We start from the raw sequence: 17,447 nt of genomic DNA, 5'->3' as shown, positions 1-17,447 counted from the left end.
TATTTTTTTTTTTTTTTGCGGTACGCGGGCCTCCCACTGTTGTGGCCTCTCCCGTTGCGGAGCACAGGCTCCGGACACGCAGGCTCAGCGGCCATGGCCCACGGGCCCAGCCGCTCCGCGGCATGTGGGATCTTCCCGGACCGGGGCACGAACCCGTGTCCCCTGCATCGGCAGGCGGACTTTCAACCACTGCACCACCAGGGAAGCCCTCAGTATTAAAATTTGACATAAGCATATGCTCTCATGACATGTCAGGCATGAACTGAAGGACTGCTCAGTGGGACTTCCAAAGGAATAGACTTCTTGCTCTTAAAAACTGAAATTGTCATCATATTGTATTCATCGTAACTCTATTCACCAGAATTTCTTTCAGGGAGAGTGCAAGAAAGTGCTTGACAAGGCTACTTATTACAGAAGATGGGACTTGAGGAGTACTGGTTTGGGCGGGACTAACCTGTGGTCTCTTCCACATAGGAAAGGGGAAGAATATGCTTGTTGCTCCAGTGGGAATATATGTGGGGTGTGTGTGTGTGTGTGTGTGTGTGTGTGTGTGTGTGTGTGTGAGCGCGCGCGCGTGTATAACAGAAAGGAGTCAGTTTTGTTTACAGGATAATTTCACCCTATAAATCTCCCACTCCCCCCAGTCTTTAATAAAGTTACTGAAGGTACAAAATGCTGAGATAAAGAGATTTTGTTTTGTTTAATCTGAGCTTGGAGGCCAGATTGGCTCAAACTGAAATGTCAGCCTGAGCTGACACTGAGAAGAGACAGAGAAAGAGGAGGAAGCTTTTGGAACTCAGTGTAAGAGCAGGATGGAATTTTGTCCAAGGAATTGGAGTTTGAGCCAAGCTTAATCAGACATCTGGATTGTGGACTTTATGTGACATGTGAACGACTATAAGTAATATTACTCCTTGATGGAAACTAGAAGCGTAGGAGGTGGTCCCCATCTCCATTCCACTACATACAAGCCATAATCCCTGGCACATCACCTAATCTTTCTTGGACCTTAATTTCCTCACCTGTAGATTGGGGATAATAACAAGAACCTTGTAGATTATTTTAAGTGAGAGACCATGAGTTAAATAACCTTGTGCTGCTTACCTACTAGATTCTTTTCCAGGCACTGCACTAAATGATGGAGATTTAGCAATGAACAAGGTAGTTAAAAGTTCCTGCCTACTCTCAAGGAGTTTACATTCTACTGGTTATAATAATTTTCTTTTCATTTGAATAAACATATATTGAACACCTGCTAGGTCCCAGGCGCTGGGTACACCAAATGGAAGGAAATAACTTTGGGTTTAAAGAAGCTCATAGTCCAATGAGGAAGGCAATTATTGGAGATATGTATGTAAGTTTCCACCAAAACCAGGCAGTAGGTACAGCAAAGTCGGCATAAGGCAGAGATGGGGGACAGGGAAGGTGCAAACTACCACATCTCAGGAGAGATCTGGGAAAACTTTCTGAAAGAGGGAATGCCAGCCTGGAGTCTCCAAGGATGAACCGAAGAGTTAACCAGGTGAGAAATGGGAGGTGACATCTAAGATAGAGAGTAACGTGTCACTGCCAGTTAGAGAACATAGGCAATTCAGGTAGCTACAAGCAGAGAAGAATGCTAAGTTTGGGATCCAGCAATGGACAAAGATAAAGGTGGAGAGGCAGTTATGGGGGATTTAGTATACTATTCCAAGGGTTTATGGTTTTTTTCCCCAAGGAGCCACTAAAAATCTAAGCAAGAATGTCACATGGTCAGATTTGCTTTTCAGAGAGATTACTCTGGGAAGTGTGAAAAGAGGGTTGGAGAAAGACAAGACCAGTTAGGAGGCCTAGTGTGAGAGGAGAAGCTGCCAGAAAGGTAGGGAGAGAACCTCTCAGGAGCAAAGAAAAAGAATTTCGAAGGAGAGAGTATCAAGGCATAGCCACTGATATCCAAAACAGACCATATACACCCACCAGTTTGAGGTAAGATGATTTTCATTCCCAATTTATATTTCACCAACAAAGATTAGAAATGCTAGTGAGGAAGCTTCTCTCTGGGAATTTGTTTCAATAAAAGAACAACAAACATTTTGCAAAAAGGCTGAAAAAAAAAACTATTAGAACTATGTATGTTATTTTCATACTCCTGTTACAACCTTAGGAGTCATTTTGATTCCCGTGGGGAGGGGGCTTGTAGGAGGGTATCTGTGTTTCCATCAACCTTCAGGGATGACACAGTCATCTTTATCTCTGTCAGTTCTTGCACAAAGCATTCCTTATAGCAAGTAAGGAGTTTGCTTAGGTGATCTCTACTTCCCACACAGCTCTGATACTTGCTTATTTTATAACTTCTGACACTATGTTAATCTGGGTGAGGTGTTGGTTTTGAAGTTGTTCATGACTGATTAACCTGGGTGGGGTCAGCTATTACTATAGAGGGCATTCCAGAATTGACCAGATGCCTTCAAAGCTCCCATCCAATACCATGGTTCTGGAACTCTGTGAGTTTAGTTCAACTGTATACCAGGTATGGATGTTTTACATTTGAAATTGAGATATTTTGAGAAAGAAAGTTATTGATAAGTAGAAAGTCTTGCTTTCTCTGCTGTATATTTATACCCTCTACCCCTGCCCCCAACCATATTCCCATCTAATACTTTGCCAATTGATTTACCAATTTCTTCTTAATTTATACAACTGCCACCTTCAGTCAAATCCTCATCTATATATTTCTAGATTCGTGTAACAGCTGACTACTGGATCTCCCTGGGTGCAGTTTTTCTCACCACAGTCCTGTTTATAAAGTCAGAATAATCTTACTTAAGCTCTGTTTTTAATGTGTAAGTTCCTCACTCAAAATTCAGCTGCACAAACTCCCTCCTTCTTATTCTATGAATGCCATACTTCTTGAGTTCACAGAAGGCCTTTTTTTTTTTTCCCCAGTGGGCTTTTCCACACCATTCCAGATCCTCTTATTCACCATCCCATCTAAGGCTGCCATTCTTAGCCAATCCTTCCACCTAGATACAATTTGCTGGCTTCTGTCTCTATGACTATGTTTATGTCACTTTTATATATGTTTCTAGGCTTTTCTACAAGTGTGTAGGACAGTTGCTGACATTTACAGGCACTCAACAAGTATTTGTGAGCAAATAACCAATAAGTAGGCATGCTTTATAACAAATAAGAATATTTCTTTCCAAGTAAGATTTAAGTAGTCATCATGTCCTGGGTATGCCTCTCTAGATGTATCCATCTTTGTGTATCTCTTATGCTACATCTCTTGCTTTCAAACTGTGTTGTCTGTTGCTAAAGAGTATCAGAAGCTAACATTGCCAGAACTTTGGAATGGTTAATGCATCACGGTGTCTTTTGGAAGATATATTAATATTATACTGAAATGATAGGTATTATGATAAATACAGAGAATGAACTTTATAAAATCAGGCAAAATTTTGAAAGATTCCATCAATATGCAGGTATGAAGTTTGAGGGGAACAAGTGAATGAACTAAAGGCTGTGTGCCATCCATCCTACCAAGATCAAGAGAATGGGTTCCCCATGCAAATCAAAATTGGGAGAATAGCTGGATCTCCTACCTACTTACCTATTCTTGCCACTCTGAGTTTAGCCAATCTGTAGTGCTTGTGTTATTTTCTAACAGCCATATTTAAATCTATATTTCTCTCTCAATGTAATAAACTTAAATACTGTCTATGGCCTCCCCATTAGATTATTCTGTGTTTTCACTACTTCATCTCCCCCATCCACCCCATCCCCATCTGTTTCCCCATTCTTACACCCAACACATACATACTCTGTTGGTTTTACGCTTTAAAAAATAATTTAGATTTTTTAATTCCAGACTTTTATTTAGATTTTCCTTAGAATATGACCTTTCTGTCTTCAGAATCCTTTCTCAATATTTATAATTCATGGTCACATTATATCATGTATTTCTTTTCACCATTACCTATAGTTGATTCATTGCTCACTATTCTATCTTGTACACTCTAACATCCTTATCTCCCAATCTTTGTTCTGACTTTTCACATGGAAGGAAAACTCCCTTAAGTGATTGCCCATAAAGGAGACATTGGTGGTAGGTATATTTTGATTCCCTGTACTTCAAGAGGCACAATGCTTGTAAACCTTTTTGGAAGTCTAATAAACCTTTTGAGAATCTAAAGCAAACCTCTCCAGAAAACTGGACATATGTTCATATAATCAGAGTTTTTATTTTAAAAGTGTTCACTGACTTCCCTGAAGTCCCCAAGGACTCCAGGTGGAGAATTCCTTCCTGAATGGAGAAAAGAAAATAATTGTTTTAATCAAAACTGCTCCAGAATTTTTCATTCTGAATTGGTACCTCTGCTGCCTTCTTTGTTTCCTTACTACCCTTCACTAGGGATACCTAAAGAGAAGTAATGCCAAAGAGACATTCGTTCCATTTAAGGGAATTGAAGTCTGAGCTAAGAAAAATATATCTATACAAAAGGTGTCCAAAGAAAGACTAGGCTCTTTCAAATAGGCTATGAATAGGTTTGAGAAGGGTAACTTCTTATGTCCCATGTTTATACTCACTACTTGTGCTATAAGTAGAACATATGAGTGAGAAGCCACGTCAGCCTACTGGTAAACCTGCATTTGTTAAATGTGTATACATTATAGAGCAAGTTTTAGCACTCAACATTATATCATATATACATGGATGGTCTACTTGTGCATGAACCGGCACCATACACAAGCTTAAGTAAAAGAAATTAGTTTCGGGCTTCCCTGGTGACTCAGTGGTTGAGAGTCCGCCTGCCGATGCAGGGGACACGGGTTTGTGCCCTGGTCCGGGAAGATTCCACATGCTGCAGAGCGGCTGGGCCCGTGAGCCATAGCCACTGAGCCTGCGCGTCCGGAGCCTGTGCTCCGCCACGGGAGAGGCCACAACAGTGAGAGGCCCGCGTACCACAAAAAAAAAAAAACAAAACAAAACAAAGAAGTTAGTTTTCTAATCGTACAAGAGTATCTGGGGAGGTTTAGATTTGGATAAGAAAGCTCTTACACACACATGCAAAGACCCACAACCCGTAGGGTTCCCCATGGGAAGCAGTATGACAGATGGGAAAGAGCATAGATTTTTAAGTCACCCAGAATTTGAATTCCAGCTTTGCCATTGTTCTAGTCATCCTGTTATCTTAAATTAGTCATTTAAATACCTGAGCCCATTGTATAAACTGGGAATTAATTTTTATGAGAAACACATGTGAAAATGCATGTAATGCACGTATATCTGACTTATAGCAGGTACTCAATCAATAGTAACTATTATTCTGACACAACTTATAAGGTTGTTTAAATAAATTCATCTACAATAAGGCATTTCATACGTAAAGGGTTACTTCCACTCTCACAGGTTCTCAATCCTAAGCCAATTACTATTTTCTTACCATCATCCTTCAATTATTAACCAGTTCTGGGCTGAACATGAGTGAAGAATCTAAGATCTAGAATAGCCTTCACAAGACCACACCAAATCACACAAAGTCACTAGCATTTAAAAATACGGGGGCTTCCCTGGTGGCGCAGTGGTTGAGAATCTGCCTGCCAATGCAGGGGACACGGGTTCGAGCCCTGGTCTGGGAAGATCCCACATGCCGTGGAGCAACTAAGTCCGTGAGCCACAACCTCTGAGCCTGCGCGTCTGGAGCCTGTGCTCCGCAACAAGAGAGGCCGCGATAGTGAGAAGCCCACGCACCGCGATGAAGAGTGGCCCCCGCTCGCCGCAACTAGAGAAAGCCCTCGCACAGAAACGAAGACCCAACACAGCAAAAATAAATAAGTAAATAAATAAATATATTTAAAAAAACAAAAGTACCAATATGTCATTGGTTAATGACAGAACACCACTTACTATGAAGTAACCGGGAGATATCACTCCAACATTTCCCAAAGAATGTTTAAATGAACATAATTGCTATGAGAGTCTCCTTACTAAGAGAATTCTGTGGGCAAACAACATTGGGAAATGTTACATATGATTTTAAGGAGCAGTGATTTTAATGGACATGAACCTACCAAAAGCTAGAAGCTCTACAGCAAAGAGACCTATTTAATGTCATTTAACAAGTATTATTAAAACATATTTGATCTTGGAGTGCAACAACTATAATGTCTTGAAGCATACTTTGGAAAACTTTGCTCTATATCATGTCAGGTAAGTCCAAAAACAAACACAATACATATGTTCTGTAGGTTCCCATATATTTGAAATCTCCACCAAGGACATCTTCTTTCCCCTCCTCATGCCCTCATGTACTATTGAGAAGTGGCAAGAGAGTAATCTTCCTCTCCCCCTTCCTCCCCCTTTCTCTCTCTCATCCCAGAAAGAGAGCAGTCCAACAATCCATACATATTTATTGAGCCTCTCTGATGTGCTGGTTGCTGTGAAATACAAGAACATGAAAGATTCAGTGGCCTGGGAAGGAACTTATCATACCCTGCTGAGAAAATCAGACACATGACCAGTTGCTGCCTAGAGACAGTAGAAGGTGGCATGGAAATCATCAGCTTGGAAGAGCTACTGTGGCTCAGGGCAGGCAGCTAGGTGTGTAGGGTTCCAGGAAGAAGGTGAACCTGGCTGGAGGTCTTCGGCGCAGTCTGTGGTTTGAATGGCTGTGGGTGGGAGGAGGGAGTCAACTGGCATTCTTTTCAGGTAGCAGAAACAAGTATCTGAAGCCTGAATAAAGATTCCATGTGTGGGTGGAAAATAGCCCGGATAGAGTAGACTCCTTCCAGGGAGCAGGAGGAAAACAGAGTGGAATACTTCAGTGTGTGGCCTGGAGCTAATGGATATTGAGGGAATTGCATAAGTGTACTTGTGGCCCAGGAGGATAAAATGAGGAAGGGAGGAGGTAGATTAAGAATCCATTGCAGGACTTCCCTGGTGGCACAGTGGTTGAGAATCTGCCTGCCAATGCAGGGGACACGGGTTCGAGCTCTGGTCTGGGAAGATCCCACATGCCGCAGAGCAACTAAGCCTGTGCGCCACAACTACTGAGCCTGTGCTCTAGAGCTCACGAGCCACAACTACTGAAGCCTGCACGCCTAGAGCCCATGCTCCGCAACAAGAGAAGCCATTGCAGTGAGAAGCCCGCGCACCACAATGAAGAGTAGCCCCCGCTCGACACAACTAGAGAAAAGCCCGCATACAGCAACGAAGACCCAAAACTAAAAATTATAAATAAATAAAAGAATCCATTGCAGGAGTCCAGATGCACAGTGAGCAATGAACCAAGATTTCTAGGGGTATCTATTTTAGTGGCCTCCTAGGACAGTCATGAGCAATAGGAAGAGCATGGCACTGGGGACAGAGACCTAGGCTCAAATGTTGGCTCTGCAACTTAGCAATGTGGCAAAGCTGGGTGAATTACTGAACTTCCAATCTATCAGTTTTTTCATTTGTAAATAGAGCTAAAAATACGCCCCACAGAAGATTGAACCCCAGGCCATGTTCCATATTTTATTTGAATTTAAGACTAACTTAAAGAATCACATATCCATATGCCTATTTCATTTTGTTGGTTTCATGATTTCTTTAAAAAATTATAAATATTTATCAAGTTTGTTACACGTAACACGTAACAGCTGATTTTTTTTTTTTTTGCGGTACACGGGCCTCTCACTGTTGTGGCCTCTCCCGTTGTGGAGCACAAGCTCCGGACGCGCAGGCTCAGCGGCCGTGGCTCACGGGCCCAGCCGCTCCGTGGCATGTGGGATCTTCCTGGACTGGGGCACGAACCCGTGTCCCCTGCATCGGCAGGAGGACTCTCAACCACTGCGCCACCAGGGAAGCCCAATGTAACAGCTGGTTTTAACTGCATCCATTTCCTCCTCATCTCTTCTTCAAACACGGTTATCAAAACAATTCTGTACATATTTTTGATACTAGTAGTAGTTAGCCCCTGCCTCTCTCTGAAAATTAACACAATGAGCAAGAGTATTCATTGTGCCTGTTACTTTAAACTATTAGGCGTAAGAATGGACATGTGGACACAGAAGGGGACGGGGAGGGTGGGACGAATTGGGAGATGAGGATTGACATATATACACTACCATGGGTAAAATAGCTAGCTAGTGGGAACATGCTGTAAAGAACAGGAAGCTCAGCTCAGTGCTCTGTGATGACCTGAGGGGTGGGGTGTGGGAGGGGTGGGAGGGAGGTCCAAGAGGGAGGGGATGTATTTATATAGAGAGCTGATTCACTTCACTGTTCAGCAGAAACGAACACAACATTGTGAAGCAATTAAACTCCAATAAAGACAACAAAAAACTGTAGTCGTTTTATTAAGCTAGATGCTTAAAGCATGCCATTCGTGTTTTATTTCATTCTTAAGATTAGCTTTTGAAAATATATATTATTTCAAAACAATCTGGACACTTCTTGCCATCCTCTGATCTTGCAAAACCATATTTTATTTTGAGTATTCCAGGTTTATGCATAAATTACAGCTCCTTGATTAGAGAAAAAAAATGTTGAATAGCAATTTCCTTCCTATTGTCTGAAAACAATGACTACACATATATTATAAATATTTTTATAAATCTCCAGGATATATTTACCAGCTAGAATTATTTATTTAACGTGTGGACATTTCACGTTGAGTTCATTAAGGGTTTAAATTTAAGACAAGTTTGAGATCCATTAAAATAAGTTGCTGTGGTGTGTCCTTCTGGTGACTTTATATTTTAACTTTATATTTTTAAATGGTATTACATACCTTAACTCTTGAAATACAACTTTTAAGTTTCATGATTTTTGCCATTTTGCTAACACCACTATTCTCAGTGCATCTACCATTTCACTGGCATTATTTATTTCATTCATATAATTTTCTGTTGCAAAATAACCAATGGAGAAGCTTCTGGATATTTAGGTCCACATTCTAATTCCAGTCTGTGTATTTTGTTTTCATAATTTGTCCTGGTGACCTAATAATCATGGCTTCCCAGCTTGAAAGTTCCCTTTGTTCATCAGCTTCAAGGCCCCAGCTAATTCCTTTTTGGCATTCTCTGAGACCTTCCAACAAGTAAAAATTATGGGGAACTTCAACTCCTGTAGAGACTGTCATTTTCTTAAAGGCTCAGACTCTACCCGTACAGAGTTTTGGGAGAAGATTATATGAAATAAGGAAGTGGCTTTTAAATATTTTTGACAGTGAACCACGGTAAGAAACACATTTTATACTATGACCAGTATACTTGTTTAAAGTAGGAAGTACAATGAATGCTATTGTTAATTGTGCTCATTTTTTGAAGAAGTGTGGGTGCTGACTCCTGCTATAAAAAATATGTACAGGAAGGTTTTGATACCTGTTTGTTTTAAAAAGGTAAGGGGTTGGAGAAAAGGAAACCCTCCTACACAATTGGTGGGAATGTAAATTGGTGCAGCCACTATGGAGTACTGTATGGAGGTGCCTTAAAAAACTAAAAATAGAACTACCATATGATCCAGCAATCCCACTCCTGGGCATATACCCAGAAAAGGTGCAAACTCTAATTTGAAAAGATACATGCACCCCAATATTCATAGCAGCACTATTTACAACAGCCAAGACATGGAAGCAACCTAAATGTCCACTGACAGATGAATAGATAAAGATGTGGTTTCATATATACATACATACACACATATACATATATATTTATAACTATATAACTATATATATAACTATATATATAACAACTATATATATATATATATATAAGGGAATACTGCTCAGCCATAAAAAAGAATGAAATAATGCCATTTGCAGCAACATGTATGGACCTAGAGATTATCATACGAAGTGAAGTAAGTAAGAGAAAGACAAATATCATGTGATATCACTTATATGTGGAATCCAAAAAAAAATTACAAATGAACTTATTTACAAAACAGAAAGAGACTCACAGACGTAGAAAACAAAATTATGGTTACCAAAGCGGGAAGGTGGGGGGATAAATTAGGAGTTTGGAATTAACACATACACACTACTGAAAAAAAATAAAAGGTAGGAGGGAGTGAACTCCTATTAAAAGCAACTTTCGTGTGTTATATATAATAGTCATGGCAAAATTTGTTTATAGTCTTTGTTTAACAAACCATGCATTTAAGTGAAAGTGAAAGAATGATATACACACCATATAAAGGAAATCTATACATAACTGAAACACACACACACTGGACACATATTTGATCCAGTATATAAAGAACTGAAATAGAACTTACATGAAATATTTACTCTTACCATGTATGATTCACTCTGATGTTTTCTATTCTATTCATTTTAAGAATATTGATTGTGACCCATGAAACTGATTTTGCAATCTACCAATAAGTTTGAAAACACGGAGGTAAGGAATCATCTAGCTTAATAATTGTTAGCTTTGTCTCTCTCTTGTTTCTTCTTCCCAATTTGTAATAAAAACTCTCCCTTGGGCTTCCCTGGTGGCGCAGTGGTTGAGAGTCCGCCTGCCGATGCAGGGGACACGGGTTTGTGCCCTGGTCTGGGAAGATCCCACATGCTGCAGAGCGGCTGGGCCTGTGAGCCATGGCCTCTGAGCCTGCGTGTTCAGAGCCTGTGCTCCGCAACAGGAGAGGCCACAACAGTAAGAGGCCCGCGTACCTCAAAAAAACCAAAACCAAACAAACAAACAAAAACTCTCCCTCTACTCTTCTACTGCAAGGGAGACGTAAGTAGAACACAGGGTTCTTTATGGTATGAGCTGTCTAACATGCAGATACTTCATAAGTCATTTCTCTATACATGTGTGAGGTTCCTTGGGACACTAGAGGCTTACCAGCTGAACACATAAAGCATAGATCACTCACTAACAAGCCTTATAGGAGCCAGACAGGTCATATGAATGAATGGATGAATGACGTGGTTGGGGCTACTGAGGGGGAAGCAGGTGGAGACTTCAGAGGGCACATGTGGGAATGATGGCCAACTGTTGCCAGATCTTCAGATTTTTCAAAAGAATCCCCACATTTGGAGTTTTTATATGCAAAATTTGTTTTTAAAGTTTTGGCAACTAGTTTTAAAAAGTTAAACATTTTAAGGACGGAACAAAATAAAAGTCATAACCCTTAATGGCCAGATTGCAATGTCTAATATCTGCGGTGCTTATTAGCACAAGTGACAGAAGTCTTCCTGAGAGTAGTGTTTTAGACAAGCCTATAAGGACATTATAATTTCAAGGTAGAAAATTAAGTTAAATGTTTCTGGAATCCGGAAGGCTAATGTAGGGTCACAAAGACTTTTGATTTGGAGTCAAAAGACAGAGATTCCTTACCAGGTTCCAATAATTACTCAGGGATGGTCTTGGCCAAATGATCTCAGCTGTCCGTGCACCAACTGGACCCCTATGAGATGTGTTGTGAGGAACTTGGCCTGACCAAAAAGATATGACTCCAATGACCTAAAAATTACTAATGACCCAACCAAACAGGGAGCACTGTTTCCCAAAACCTGCCACACATATTATCCCTTTCATTGGCAAATGAATAGGAAAAAATAAATTTTTCCATTTGGCCCACACTTTAACTCTTACAAAGAAATTCCCAGAAAACCTAGCTCTTGCCTCAGTTTCTAGGGGTCTTTTCCTCTTTCAATCCCTCCTAAATAATCTTATGTTCCCAAAGCACCTCTTCTATAATAATAATAATAATAATATCTCTCCTTACACAAGACCATATTCTGGATTCTAATGCATATAGGTTTGTATCTAAACTTCAGTTAGACTCCCGGGATGTCCTTTAAAATCCATCTCACTAGACCCATCTGTCCTCACCATCCCTTGTGGTTGACCCCACCTACACTCCCCACCTCCTGTCAGCAAGTCCCCCCAGAGTCCCACATCTGCACATTTGGTCATATTTACCCCTTGCTCATCCAGTCCTTCATTCCCTCTTTTCTTCCATCTACTCCATTCCTGCCTTTCAAAGGCCACTTCCTTCATGCAAAAGTTCTTCCAAAGGAAGCTCTGCATAGAAGCCGATGACAAGCTCTCCCTAGGAGCAGCAGGAAAGTCTGGGGAGCAGTGATCCTGAGATCACCCAGGGAGGGGGACACTCAGGAGAAAATTTAGGATGATGGGTTCTGGAGCTGGAGGGAATCCATATACTTTGTCTGTTTTGGTTTTACCAAGGGGGTAAGTCCTTTTGCTGGACAAAGTTGGGAAACCAGACATTGTTTTGATTTTATTGACATTGATTCATTCTTGTCTACTTAAAACTTTGGTTCGACTCATTACTCAACAAATATTTGTTGAACATCTGTTAGGGGGTATCTCATACTCTAAGAGGTGCTCAATGTACAGAGCTGAATTCAGATCTCTGGCTTCAGGGAGCCCCCAGTCTAGAGGTGCTCATGCAAAAATGAACAGTGACAGTGATTTCAAACAGTTGACATATACAAACTACTATATTTATAATAGAAAACCAACAAGGATCTCCTGTAGAGCACAGGGAACTCTGCCCAACATTCTGTAATAACCTAAATGGGAAAAGAATTTGAAAACGAATACATACATGTATATGTATAACTGAATCACTGCGCTGTACACCTGAAACTAACACAACATTGTAAATCAATTCTACTCCAATATAAAATAAAAATTAAAAGAAAAGAAAAAGAAAGTCATGCGTGCTAAGGCAGGAGCATGCCAGTCTTCCTGAAGACAATGTCCAAGCCCTCCTCTACCTGGTAACTCATGATCAGAGTTTACAAACTGGGTTGGGGTTTAGGGAACAGCAAGAGTGGACCCGGTGGCTCAGATGGGGCAAGAACCAGCTCGTGGCACTAGGCTTCAGGCACACCAGACACAAAAACAGTCTTTTTCTTCTCCAACTCTCCAAATTCTCTTCAGTGGAAGCCTAGGAGTGAGAGAGAAAAGGAGGCAGAGAGCTACAAGCACGGGGGCAAAGGAGGAAAGGGTAGGCATGGGTCTCCAAAAGTGGAGAAATCCAGCCAACTGGAAGCTGAGAACATGAAGAAGACAATGTTTATGTGAAAAGGACAAGGAAACTGTGGGGGGCAGAGAAGAAAAGCTGGGGCTGGCAGATAATCCAGTGGAAAAAATCCCACCCTTTGAGGATTTAAATTTTGCAGCTTGAATTCCCCATTTGCTGCCCCTTCTGCCTGCCCCGTCCTCCTCCCCATGAGTTGGTCTCTGGGGCCCCAGGGTCCTGCTCTCTTTGTGGGGATTGAAAGTTCAGAAATGAATTCATCAGGGCAAGTAACCATTGATAACGTAATTGTCCTTCAGGGTGAGACTGGCACTTGAATTGAACCTGGCTGGCTGGCTGCAGAAGGAAGGTGCTTCTTCTACAGGAGTAAAGCCCCTACTGGAGCTCTGAGCTGCCACCACCCCTTATTCCTTTACTTAGAAATGAGGCTGGGTGGGCCCCGGCTCCCCTTAATCTCTGAGTAGACTATATGCTGGTTTATTCTGCGCCACAGAGGGACTGAAAATTCAAGAGAACAGTGTTTGGAGTAAGTCAGTCCTTGTTTCCCAGCCTGAGTTTTGCCACCGACTAGCTTGAGACCCTCATATAAGCTAATTTGCTTGTTTAAGCTTGTTTTCTAATTTGAAAAGTGCCGAGAGCAGGACCTACATCACAAGGTGATTCTGAAGATTTATAGGATTGCGTGTGTGTAAAAGTAAGTGCTCAGAAAAGCATGATGATGAGGAATTTTAGATGCAGGCACATAGAGTATGTTAGGATTTTCTGAATTATTTCCAGCTCCTTCCAGTGTTTCACTCTTCTCCCAGATTCTATTATTCACTGACTGACTGAGAGGGTCTTCCCAGCCTTTACCGATGTGACTAAGAAGAGTAATCCTGGAAAGTACTCTCAAATTGTTTATCTAATTAAACAAGCAAACCTTTTTAACCCAGACATCCTGAATCTCTGTAGCTTGTCTCTGCTGATTTGGTCAGAACAGCTCAGATGGTTGGGAAGGGCTTTCCAGGTGGAAAAAAGTAAATGAACAGTCTGGAAAACAAAGACCTCTGAGTAAAAAACAACCCACTCGCCCCTTTTATTTACCATAGCGTCTAGCATGAGTAGGGGGTCTGGAAAAACCCAGGTTACCACCCAGCAGGAGTTCCCTCTAAAGACAGAGACTGGCAGATATCATCTTCGATGTATGAAAGCCAACTTTTCAAGTAATTAAATCACTAAATAATCTATTGCCATGATTTGTTTCTACTAGAATGAATTTCTCCAGGGTTGGGACCATATCAATACATTTTTCTATCTCTGGTGCAAAACACTGGTTTGTCACATACCAGATATCCAATATTTTTGCTGAATTGAATTGAACTGAAAAAGCATGAAACAGTCCCTTTATTAAGGCTACCTTTCTGTGATGTTTCCAGAGCTTCTCACACCTCTGAGAATCAACAACTGGACTGTTAGAGAAATATTAACATGCTTCAGGGGCTAGTAAGCCTCACGCTCTGAGATATTGCGTGATTAGAGTAACTGTGCTGCGAAGAGAAATCCCTGGCATAGTGAACCTTATCTTCAGTTTCCCCTCCTAGTGCCCTACAGAATGGCTTATTCTCTGGGTGCCTAAACACCCCATTTCATTTGTTTGTTTAGATATCTATTGCCCTGTGTTCCATGTGGGTAGGGGTTTCATATATTCTAATTGGCCTTGAATTTACCAGGTTTATGTTTGTTATCCCAGCATAAATATGAATAGCATTGCATTTCATTCTCAGAAGTGTCCTGGTGTGGATGCTAAATCATATGGACACTATGGGAGAGTTCATCACACATCATTTAGCTGCCCAGCCCTGCCTCTTCCAGAAGTCTGGGTACCACACTGGCCCGAGGCTTTCCTCTATGGAAGCAATTCTCTCAAATCACCAAAGCATACAGAAGCTTTGAGCCTACTGCTGGAGGAACAGGCACCTCTGTTCAGAGACACTCTTGGTGAAACGACAGAAAAAAATCAGTTCTCTAAATTTAAGTCTTTCTTTCACCTTGAACCACTTAGGAACACTGAGAAACAAAGAATCACTAACAATTACATCCCCAGTTACTGAAATCTAGAAGACACGTCCATTTGAAAACTCTAATCTAGTAATTAAGCTTCTCAGATTAAGCTGCACCTTAATAATGTAGCTTCTTTGGTCAAAATCAGTTTAAGCCCCTCTAATGCGATTTGGAATAAATGGACAGACGAAAATTAAAATGTTGGCTGGTCAAGGTAATCAGAAAGCTCACTTCATTCAGTCAATAACAATGGCACTTGAACTGATCCTTTTTACTACTGGGATGTAATTGTTCTTGGCTTTAATTTCTTGTAATGATGGAATGAATTAGATTACTTCATACTTTTAGGAACACTTGGCTACAGCATGTTTCAGTGCTTCCATAAACCTCGCTGGAAATTAAATCAGCTCTGTGACTGTTCATTCTCCCTATTTAGTGACATAGCTGCCTCATGTCAGCAAAATGGGAATCATTATCTACCTTAATCCAAGACACTGCAGTTAAAGAGAAATGACCCCCTCCGCCCCTCTCTTTTCAGACCTCCCTATTTGTAACCCTCAAATTGTGGCATGCCTGCTGGGACACAATCTTGTTAGAACAAGCAGAGTAATCCTCGTGTGGGACTTTAGGACTGTACTGTGAGTTCAAAATGTACCCGTGATTCAAATTTAGATGAGGGTATGAGTTGGTAAGAACATGAAGAGCCTCAAACAGTCTTAAGAGGCCAAACTACTTTTGTTCTGGGCTACCAGTTTCTCCTTTCCCCAATTCTAGGTGAACACACCAGCTTTGAGGTAGGGAATCTATTTCCACACACCATTCAAATTAGTCATTAGGCTAGCACATGTAATCTTTAGACCCTTAGCCTGGGTAGGTAAAATATTCTAGCAGAGCCTAACACGACTTTCCTGAAAACTGCAGCTACTAAGCTCGTACTGTACAAGATCATACTACAAATGATATTGCAAATACACTCCTGCACACTGATGTCAAATACTTAAAACACATGCAACATTATTAACAGGCTACATTGTGGCAGAGACTGCTGGCTGGTCCCTAATACTGGTGCTTTTCTTCATCAGGTCTCTATTAGAATCCCAATTCTTACCTAAGCAAATGGATACTCAAAACAGAAAATTCCCAGAGTCCTAGTGTTACCATAAGACTAAGTCCTAGTGAATGGGTTGGAAGTAGAAGTGTTACATGGAAGTTTCAGGAACTCTCATTAAAAGACATCTCTCATATATCTTTTATGTGTTCTTCTCCATTCCCTTCTCTTTTCTACTGGCTAGAGTATGAAGTGGATGGATGGAGCTGGGGTTGCCATATCAGGTCATGGGTTGAATTTATACACTGAGGCCACGTCTAATAGCAACATAATGGAAGGAGCATGTGTCCTTGAAGATTTTATGGAATAGAAGTGCTGCCCCATGAGCTCTGGACTACCTACCTTCCGATTTTAACATGATGCAGAAATAAACATCTACCTTGTTTAAACCACTTCTATTTTAAACGTCTATATTCACAGCCAAATACAATCCCAACTAATACAAACACCATTAATAAAACTCCTATTCACCTATGATCTAGGACTATAGCTTAGTCTTGTCAACAAGAAGTGTGTTGACATAGGCCAGGCTGAAATTTAGATAACGGATGACTGGTTTCCGGTTTACTCTAACTCAAAGATATTGTGCAGTGATAGATTGTGAATTAAGAGCTTGCTCTGGAACTATCTGAAAATAATTTTGAGAAAATAGGCCAAACAAAACCCTGCAAGAACCCCCGGAGTTTCCCCTAGGATTCAGATATCTGCCTATCCAGCCTAATTTGGAAGCCATTCCAGCCTGGAAGCTGATGGGAGCCTGGAAGTGATGAACTAAAAAATGGTTTCCCCACCATGAAGAAGAACACTGTCCTCATTCCGGGAAGGTTCTCCCCCTGGACTCCCACCCCACTCATTTATACACTTGAACACACGGATGCTTACATATTTTTTCTGACTCAGTAGTCTCTGAGCACACTGCTCTTGTTATATCGTTACAACCTGGAGGATCTTTTTCAAAATTATTTCTTTCTATGATTTGTCACTCAAAGCCAATGTTCTCTCCTCCTGCAGATCCAACAGCTTTAAAACTAAATTCTTGTGGATCCAAGTCATGTCTGAAAGGTTTATAGAATGACGTACGGTGGTCATATGGTCAGAGAACAAATAATTCTTAATGTATAATATCTTAAAGCAAAGCTCCGTGAGACTATAGACCATGGCTGTCTTATTTACTACCAAATCCCCAGCTCCTGGAACATTCCGTTTCAACGTAAACCCGTTAAATGAATAAATGAAGACTCTGTTCAGGGTAGTAAACTTGTTGTTTGCACATACTTGAGACGCACATCTGTGTGTACATTGTCACTGGATGAA

The 17,447-nt window shown here is 41.0% G+C and overlaps 1 protein-coding gene and 1 pseudogene across 7 annotated transcripts in view; both read right to left on the bottom strand.

The window, feature by feature from the left end:
- Window positions 1-17,447, bottom strand: part of PDE4D (phosphodiesterase 4D) — a 1,151,628-nt gene that overhangs the window by 61,118 nt on the left and 1,073,063 nt on the right. The gene's annotated exons all lie outside the window — the stretch shown is intronic.
- LOC116750531 lies at window positions 8,678-9,174 on the bottom strand (annotated as a pseudogene).

This window comes from Phocoena sinus, chromosome 3 (genome assembly GCF_008692025.1).
Source record: "Phocoena sinus isolate mPhoSin1 chromosome 3, mPhoSin1.pri, whole genome shotgun sequence".
Classification (NCBI taxonomy): domain Eukaryota; kingdom Metazoa; phylum Chordata; class Mammalia; order Artiodactyla; family Phocoenidae; genus Phocoena; species Phocoena sinus.
Note: the sequence above shows the minus strand (reverse complement) of the source record. Positions and strands in the feature narration are given on the sequence as shown.